Genomic DNA, 9,965 nt, shown 5'->3' on the forward strand with positions numbered 1-9,965 from the left:
GGAGGATGATGCACCTGTCACTAAGAAACATCTCAAACAGCTCAACGAGAAGATTGATCTCCTTCTCGCCTCCTCGTCCAACCAGCAATCAATCCTGTCTGAAGCTGCACTTCAGAAGATTGTTGATGCCTTCACCAGGGCTCAACATGATTCAGCAGCCTCAGCAACGGCTGCAATTCAGGCATCTACCCGAGCATGTGAGGTGGCGACCAAAAAAGTTGATAAACTATTTTCTGATGCCACTGCTCTTCTGCAGTCCATACAACAAAATGCAGTTGCCACACAGGCATCTTTGGAACCGATTGTCCAACAATTGGTCTCCTTTGTCACATTGGAGTTGCCATCGTTCGCCAATCTACGTAAAACAATAAGCGATGACAACTCGGCTTTTACAGCCTCCATTGAAGCTCGTCTAGTCAAGCTTCAAGAAGATCTGACATCCGAGCGTTCTTTAATGGACGATCTGGCATCAAAAACAACTGCTCTTGAGGTCAAGACCACTCAGCTCTCTCAATCTCAACAAGAGCTGGAAGATCTTCGCTCTGAAAGGGAGGTGGTTAAGACGTGTGTTTCGGATGTCCACGCTGTCATCTCAAACATCCTGGAAGCACACGATCCAATTTTAAACTTTTCGGTGAGGCGATCCCTTGCTGAAAAGCTCTCTCCAGCCATCGATCTCCTTAACAAAGTCGAAGGCCTCCCAAGTTTTGTGTCCATTCCGAAACAAGGGGGAGATGAGAAGACAAGTACAAAACCACCTCCTTCCTCCAAAGCTACTCATACAACTAAACCATCTTCAACTCATCAAATTTTAAGTTCAGGTATGAAGAACAAAGGTAAAAATATAGCTGAGGACGAAGATGAAGAAGGCGACAAGGAGACCATTGCCGACATTTTGAAACGAAAGAACAATCGCAAGGTTGGTGATGATGCCAGTCGTGAGGCGCGTGAGGCTGCCGAAGCCGAACGCAAGCAAAAAGAAGCCCACGATCTCCTTGAGAGCCGAAAGACTCTCTTCCCTGCCTGGACCAGGGAACGCTTAATCAAAGAGGCCATCGAAACACCCAGCATCCTATGGCTCGAGCCGGTTATATCGTTCGACTGCAGCAATACTGTCGATTCGCAGTTCGATATGCCGCTGACTCGAAAGGCGTTTATCTTTCACATCTTCTCTAATATCTTTGAGGTCCCTCACCCGAACGCTGAGCTTGACAGGGAGCTCATTGACTTTTATATGACGGCTGCTCGTCCTCAATTCCTTACATGGAGCGCTCAGAAGATTGTCAATGTTCGAGTGCTAAAACCCTACACTGAGGGACGTTTTATAAACGTTCGGTTCAAACTGATTCGGGGATCTGCAAAATCTGTTCATCTCATCTCTCTGGCAGATCTACCGAATCTAAATCCTCATGATTGGATCGTCCTGTATAATATCCTTTTGACCAATGAAGCTGAATATGGTCCCATTCTAGACCATGTCAAAAGGATGTTAATCTGCTATATCATGGAGGTTGCCCTTATGGATCAAGAGGTCGCCACAGTCTTCAAGAAGAAACCCAAAATTGCTCCTGTGGGATCGGCCAGTGATCTCAATCAAATGCAGCTGGGCAAGATTGATCCGAGACGTAACACAGTTATGTTCACTAGAGCGGAAGGACAGAAATGTCTCTTCGCTTTAGCTGATAAGCATCTTTACACCACAACCTGCTTGGAGCATGTGCTATTTATTGTTAAACGGTGTAAAGAGAATTCGGCCGATGATGTTAAGTATTTTGAAGATATGATCAACTGGTACATCCGGTTTAGACAGACAATTCTTTCCATCACCAAGTGTCTGTTTAGTACCGTGAAGAAGGTACCAGTTTCGGCTGCTAGCCCAAGTAATAAATAAAGATCTCGCTCCAAATTGACGCAAAGGAGGAGATTGTTGGGCTTAGAAGATTGCATCTTTTGGGCTCGTCTTTTTATAATGTTTTGTATTATGGTTTGGGCCTGTCCAACCGTGAGTCTTTTATGCTTTGTATATAAGCTTATGCTTGCATACATATTAGGTTAAGGTTTTAGAGATCTGAAAATACGATATTTTCCAGACGACTAAAGGTTTCTTTGATCATACTTGTAACCTTCCAATCCTCTACAGTTGATGTTCTTAATCGAGCTCTTCTGAGGATTTTGTTTTAATCACTCGACACGTTTGATTCATTTCTGTTCTATTATTTTACTGTGTTTATATTGTCATTGTTTACATACTTGTTCAAGATCTAATCGATCTTTACAGATTAAAAGAAGCTTTAATCTCTTCAGACTGCCACCCATATCCTTAACCGAGTCCCTACTAAGAAGGTTGCCAAAACACCTCACGAGATGTGGACGGGGAAAGCTCCCTCGTTGGCACATATCAAGGTTTGGGGTTGCGAGGCTTTCGTAAGACGAGATACTCACGACAAGCTTGAACCTCGAAGTGAGCGATGTATTTTCATCGGCTACCCGCAAACTTCCTTTGGATATCTCTTCTATAGACCGAAAGATAATGTTATCTTTGTTGCGAGGAGAGGAGTTTTCCGAGAGCGAGAACTCATAAGCCAAGGAGACAGTGGGAGGCAAATCGAACTTGAAGAGATTCAAGAGTCGATAGATGAAGGAACCTCAACCGCTGGCATTCAACCCGAGGAGGAAACTCCGGTTGAACCGATTGATGAATCCTTACCTCTTAGACGTTCCGATAGAGTTAGAGTTCATCCCCAGTTTTATGGTTTTCATATCACTACCGAAGGGGACACGTATATTAGTGATGGTACACTAGTAAATCTTGATGAACCTAATAGCTATAAGGAAGCCATGGCAGGCCCGGAGTCTGCGAAATGGAAAGAGGCGATGGATAGCGAGATCCAATCCATGTACGATAACCAAGTTTGGAATTTGGTTGATTATGTGCCCGAACGTAAGACCGTAGGGTGCAAGTGGATCTTCAAGAAGAAGACCGACGTGGATGGGAACGTACACACATATAAGGCGCGATTGGTTGCGAAGGGCTTTACTCAAACTCCCGGAGTTGACTATGATGAGACCTTCTCACCAGTTGCGAAGATTAAATCTATTAGAGTGATGCTAGCAATTGCCGCATTTCATGATTATGAGATTTGGCAAATGGATGTCAAGACCGCTTTCCTTAACGGAAAGTTGGCTGAGGATGTTTACATGGCTCAGCCAGAGGGGTTTGTGGATCCGAAGCATCCGAATAGAGTGTGTAAGCTTGAGAAGTCCATTTATGGACTTAAGCAAGCGTCTCGCAGATGGAATCTTTGCTTCGATGAGAAAGTCAAAGAGTTTGGATTTGTACGAAGCGAAGACGAATCTTGTGTATATGTCAAAGCCAGTGGGAGTGTAGTAAGCTTCCTCGTTCTATATGTCGATGACATATTACTCATAGGAAACGACATCCCGAGTCTGTAGGAGGTTAAGTCCTGGCTCGGGAAGTGCTTCGCTATGAAGGACCTCGGAGAGGCTTCTTACATTTTGGGAATAAGGATAGTAAGAGAAAGAAGTAAGAGACTAATTGGACTTAGTCAGAATACTTACTTGGAGAAGGTACTAAAACGTTTTAGTATGGAAAACTCAAAGAAGGGAGAACTACCGATACAAGGAAATGCCAAGTTGAGTAAGACTCAAAGTCCGAGTACCGAAGCTGAGATAGCAGAAATGAGCCGAGTACCATACGCTTCCGCAGTTGGCTCAATCATGTACGCTATGACTTGTACTCGCCCTGATGTAGCCTTCGCTTTGAGCATGGTTAGCAGATATCAAGGGAACCCTGGCAAAGCACATTGGATTGCGGTGAAGAACATCCTTAAGTACCTTCGGAGGACAAAAGAATGGTTCTTAGTCCTTGGAGGGAGTGATGACTTGAAGGTTCGAGGGTATAGTGACGCCAGCTTTCAGACCGACAGGGACAACTACCGTTCGCAGTCGGGCTGGGTCTTTACCCTAAATGGAGGAGCAGTGACATGGAAAAGTTCCAAGCAAGAAACCGTAGCTGATTCAACGTGCGAATCAGAGTACATCGCAGCGAGCGAAGCGTCGAAGGAGGCAATATGGCTGAAGAACTTCATCGGTGATCTTGGAGTTGTGCCGGCCATAAAGGAGCCCATGGAGATTTTCTGTGATAACGAAGGTGCGGTTGCCTTGACCAAGGAACCAAGGGATCATGGTAGATCTCGACATATCGACAAAAAATATCACTTCATTAGACATCGTGTAGAAGAAGGACAACTCGTAGTGAAGAGGATATCATCAGAAGATAATCCAGCAGATCCGCTTACGAAGGGACTGAGTAGGGTTAAGCACTTGCAGCATGCTAGGAGTATTGGGCTGAAGGATGATATTAATGGATAAATGTAATTGACATTTGATGATTAAATAAAGAAGTTTTATTTATGAGTAAAGTTACTATCACATGTTAGTTGTTTAACTATTGTTTCACTTTGCATGTTTTGACTTCCAGAATAATTGAGTTTATTAGGAATAATCGAATTATTCAAATGGTCCACAATCGTTCATATGTTGGGAGTAGATATGAATGAAGATTGTCATGAATTGGTGTGTAGAGTATCTAAATGGTGTTAGACATAGCAAGGGTTGCTACAACGTTCATGAGTGCTTATGAACTGGTTTTGAGCATTGGAATAAACCCGCGCTTGCTGGAATCACCTTATGGAATACGATATAAAAGGTGATCGCAAGACGATAATATCATATGGTCTTAAAACCTAGATATATGGTTTATTATTTGTTAATTGATTGTGCATTGATAATGCGAAAACGCATCAGTAACTTGATGTTATAAAACGCATTGTTGTGTATAGTTGGTTAATGAATAAGTAAATGCATATAAGTCGAAGTTTATCTGTAGATTTTATCCTATGAGGATAGAAGAGATATCTTGGCCACTCGATGATTTGATTTGACTTATGTGCCGGGCCCGGTCAGAATTGAATTGATGTGTTCGATTAAGTTTTATGTCAAATAAATCGGAGATCGAGAAATTTAAATGCATGACTAACCATTCCATAGGATTGTCAGCATGATATCTAACAGAGGACTGTACGATCCCTTATCTAAAGGACAAGATTGATTAGATCAGAGTTGACAGCGTCTTTGAGAGCTACGATTGCAAACCGTATTATACTTGTATAGTTATTAGACTTATCCAAGTGGGAGACTGTTGGAATAGTGTCTAAGGCTATAACTATATTCGGTGGTGCATGGTCCTTTTGGGTTGCCTTCACCATAGCAACTTGAAGGATGATTTGTTAAGATAGAGTAAATATTATAAGGAATAATATTTAGCTATTTGATTAATATAAGTCATAAATTAATTAGTATTAATTTGGTGACTTAAAGAGATTAATTAAATAAGAGGGTATAAACTGTCAATTGTTTGATAGTTAGAATTTAGACTATAAATCCATTAGGATACACCTTGGACGGATTCTAAGAGCTTTAGGATAGCTCAAAATCGTCCATAGGGATATCTATGGAATGGATTTGGATAGCCTTAAGAGAAGATTATCCAATTAGGGTTTAGGGTGAAACCCTTAAGGAGTCTGATAGTATAAATAGACCCTATGGATGTGGGAATTCGACACACAACCTAAAGCAAGGAACCTCTGGTCGAATTCCTCCCCTCTCCTCTCTCCTAAATCATCTTGCTTGCTATTGGTGTTTGTAAGCCATTAGAGGAGTGACAATTGTGACTCTAGAAGCTCCAAGACAAACAAGATCAACAAGGGATTCAAAGGTATGATTCTAGATCTGTTTTAATATTGTTGTTTAACCTAATTAGCCATTAGAAGTCTTGGATTCAAAAGCATGTTTATTAGAAAGCCTAGATCCAAGCAATAGGGTTTTGCTTGCGCACATAGGAAAGTTCTTATGGCTAACCCTTTGAAAAGTATGGTTTTCATAAAAATCGGCTTTTATACTAATAAACAACTTATAATCCCCATAAAACTGAAAATTTACAATTTACACCCAATCTTTGTTATTTTTGCAAAAATGACACTTATAAGGTTCTTTGGTTTTGTTTTTCACCTCTTTAACTTAATAACCCTTAGATATATGATATATGTTTGTTTATCAAGTTTTTTTTCATGATTATTTCACCCTTTTTGTTATAGATTTCGAAATATAACAACCAAAAACTAAAGAATTTACATATAGCATGCAAACACACATAGATCATCACAAAATACTTGTATTCTCCCCCACAAAAACAAGTAAAAACCGAAAACAAGGGGGTATGAACTCACCTTTGCTTTGATGATTCGGTTTTAAAGAATAAATGAACAAGATTTTGATCCTAGTAGGCCTTCTTGGGTGGATCTCGAACTTAAAGTTTTCTAAGAGTATGATCATGAGTTTGTGTGAGTTTAGAAGAGATTCTTGATGAAATAAAGAGACTAGATTATGGATCCAAACATCAAATTACCTATGATTATGATTCTTGTGGAAGAACCTCCTTGAAATGTTCCAAGATCTCAAATATTTGAATGGAGAAGATGAAGCTTTTCTAAAGAGTGTGTGTTTGAAAGAAGTTGATGAAATGTGTGTGTGTATGTGTGTATTGTGATCTTCGGCCGCAAGTAATAAGAAGAAGGAGAAGAGAGATATAATGAGTTGACATCCATGGAAGTATGGGAAATTATAGCATTGTTACATGTTGAATAATAGGGAGGTGGCATCTCCTAGTTAATTCTCCCCACCATTCTTCTCATTTTCATTTTTTTTATATATACATGGGCCGAAATGGTCATTTATGGATGAGCTTGGGCCTTGTTCGAAATTATAAGCCCATAGAAAAAAAAGGTTCTCGGCACATTAGGCCCTTAAGTGTATTCACGACCCAAACTTAGCATAAAAGGAGGGATATATGGTCCATTAGAGCTAATTAAATTAGATATGGTCCAATAAGGAGTTTTTGGCCCATTGGGCCCTTTAATTGATTTCACGGCCCAATAAGGGTTCGTAAGTGTAAATGGAAAACAATTTCAGCCCAATATGGCCCAATAGGGTGATTTATTTCATTTTAGGCCCATTATGGCCTAAAATGTTGAATCTCATGAAAGTGGGTCTAATTAGAGCCCATTTAAGGGTCCTAAGCCCAAAATAGTCAAATTGGAAGCTTATTGGTCCATTAGGTCCAATAAGGAAATCCTAGTCCATATTCGACTTAAACTGGGATTTCTAGGGTTTCTAACCTTTTGTTGACTATTTGAGTGTTTGTATAGAGTGTTTGATGGAATTTTGTTTTATTGAATAAGCATCATACTTGCCTTCAAATTTTAATCACAAGAGTCATCATTGTTAATGTTTACAAAAGCATTAGAATTTCTAGTTGTGACATGATTAGACTCTTGTGATCTTTGGAACGGTCAAGGAGGGTATCCTGGAGCTTTTGGATGAGAGCTTGGGTGCTTTTCCTTCTGAGATGGTAGCGATGCTGGGAGCTCGCACTTTAACTTTCCGTGAGTTTTAGCCGTGTGGAGCCCAGGAGTTCTTTGAGAATAAGGACCCGATTGTGAGCAGGCATTGGTTGGCAGACGTCGGAAATGTCTTTCGATCTAGCCTTTGTCGTAAGGAGGTGAAGGTCGGACTTGTTTGATTAGTGTCTAAGTCCGTAACTATATTTGGTATGTACTTGACCCGGTCATGCATGGTCCTTTTGGGTTGCCTTCACTAGAGCAACTTGACAAGGTAATTTAAGGAGAGAGAGGATATTATGATTTATTAATATATTATAAGATTAATATATTAAAAAGAGAAATCATATTATTTAATTAATATTAGTCATAAATTAATTAGGAATTTATTTGGTGACTAAAAGAGATTAATTAAATAAAGGGGTATAAACTGTCAAATGTATGATAGTTAAGTTTTGGGCTAAGGAAACCTAATGGACTAAGGGGGAACGAAATTATGATGAAGGATCATCATATTTTCGTCCAAGGGCCTTATTCCAGAAGGTTCCTTGGGCTGCTTGATTGCTAAGTTATCCATTAGGGTTTTGACTGAAACTCTAGCATCTACCGGTATAAATAAGGACCCCTAGCTCCCAAATTCGGCTACTTGCTTCCAAGGAAACCCTAAGGCCGAATTTAGCATCCTCCCACCTCTCTCATATAGTTGCCTTCTTGTGTGTGGTGTTTATAAGCCATTAGAGGAGTTACAATTTTGACTCTAAGCTCCAAGAAAGTAGAATCAAGCTTCCATTGAAGAGGTAAACATCTAGATCTGATTCTATATGTTAGTTTTTGATATATGTATGCTAGATTAGGGTTTATAAGTCTTGGATTCAATGCATGTACAATAGAGAAACCTAAATCCAAGCATTAAAGTTTGTATGAGCACATAGGATTCTTGGGAGGAGGTTGAGACTGGTGGGAGGAGGTTGGGCACACCTTTGGAGGCGAGGTGATTAAGTCGATGATTTGGGAGGATTTTGTGACAAGATTTGGGGCTGAGTTCGCACCTGTGATTGAGGTCGAGTAGTTGGCAAAGGAGTTTCAAGACCTTCGCCAGACTACTAAGACGATAGTGTAGATCACTTATGTGTTCCATGATAGGGCGTTATTGGTTCCACAGTATGTGGCGGACGAGGAGATAAAGAAGGCTATGTACCACGAGATGCTAAGGAGAAATATCCGATACTTTGTGAGCTTATCCAGTTGCAGGACACTAGAGGATATGATACCACGAGCCAAAGAGGGGTAGATTAACTTGGAGATGGAGAAGAAAAGGAATTCGGATCATGTCCGGGGTTCAGATGGTTCGGGAAAGAGGCCCAAGGTTTTTGATTCGAGGACAACGGACTATCAGGGTCGGGGTCTCTGCAGTAAGTGCGGCAAGACGCACGATAGGGTGTGCATGGTGGGTGCTTATGGTTGCTTCAAGTGTGGCAAGACGGGTCATTTCAGCAGGGATTGACTGCCACCAATACTACCTAGGTATCTGGTTTGATTTGCTTTCATTGCAATCAAAGGGGCCATAAGAAGGCCAATTACCCGAGTTTAGCAGCACGGGGACCAGTTGTAGCACTCGCTCCGGCGACTTTGAGGATCACAGATGGCTGCCATTGGAAGTCGGGTGTGCCTGTTGTGAGGAGCAGATCTTTCCAGCTGACAGCTGAGGAGGCTCATGCAGCATCGGATGTGGTGATGGGTATGTCTCTTCCTATTATCTCTTTATTTATGTTAATTTTCTGCTTATATGTGTGTGTTTTGTTTTAGAATCGTTCCTTGTGAACGGTATCTCTACTTTGGTATTGTTTGATTCAGGGGCTACCTGATCCTTTGTATCTCTTTCCCTCAGCAAGAGGTTTGTTGATTCTCCGGGGGAGCTGGATTGTCCATTAAAGGTTGAGATTGTTGATAATCATTCTGTTCAGGTACCAAGAGTTGATTGAGGATGTGTATTAGAGATGTTTAATGAGTGGTACCCGATTGATTTGGTACCTATTCCTTTGCGTGGGAACAAGGTTATTGTGGGGATGGATTGGTTGACCCTAATTGGGTAATGATTTATTATGAGCGTCATATGGTGTATGTTTGGACCACAAGTAAGGGAGAGTTAGTGGTCCAGGGGGAGAGTGTTCAGCGTGGGTTGGTTTTATGTTTAACAACTAGTGCCAGACGCTATCTTCAGCAGGGTTGTTTCGGATTTGTCTCTTATGTTATGGATACCCGGGAGTAGGGTAAAGAGACTGTGGATGATGTGTAGGTTGTTCGGGAATATCTGGATGTGTTCCCTGATTACTTGCCTGGTGTGCCTCCGGAGAGGCAAGTGGAGTTTCAGGTTGACTTGGTTCCCAGTGCAGCTCTAATGGCCAAAGCACCTTATTGGTTAGCACCTCCAGAGATGCAGGAGTTGTCTACACAGCTGCAGGAGCTGTTACACAAAGGGTTCATTCG

The sequence above is a fragment of the Lactuca saligna genome, chromosome 3 (genome assembly GCF_052625555.1).
Source record: "Lactuca saligna cultivar CGN05327 chromosome 3, ASM5262555v1, whole genome shotgun sequence".
Taxonomy (NCBI): Eukaryota; Viridiplantae; Streptophyta; class Magnoliopsida; order Asterales; family Asteraceae; genus Lactuca; species Lactuca saligna.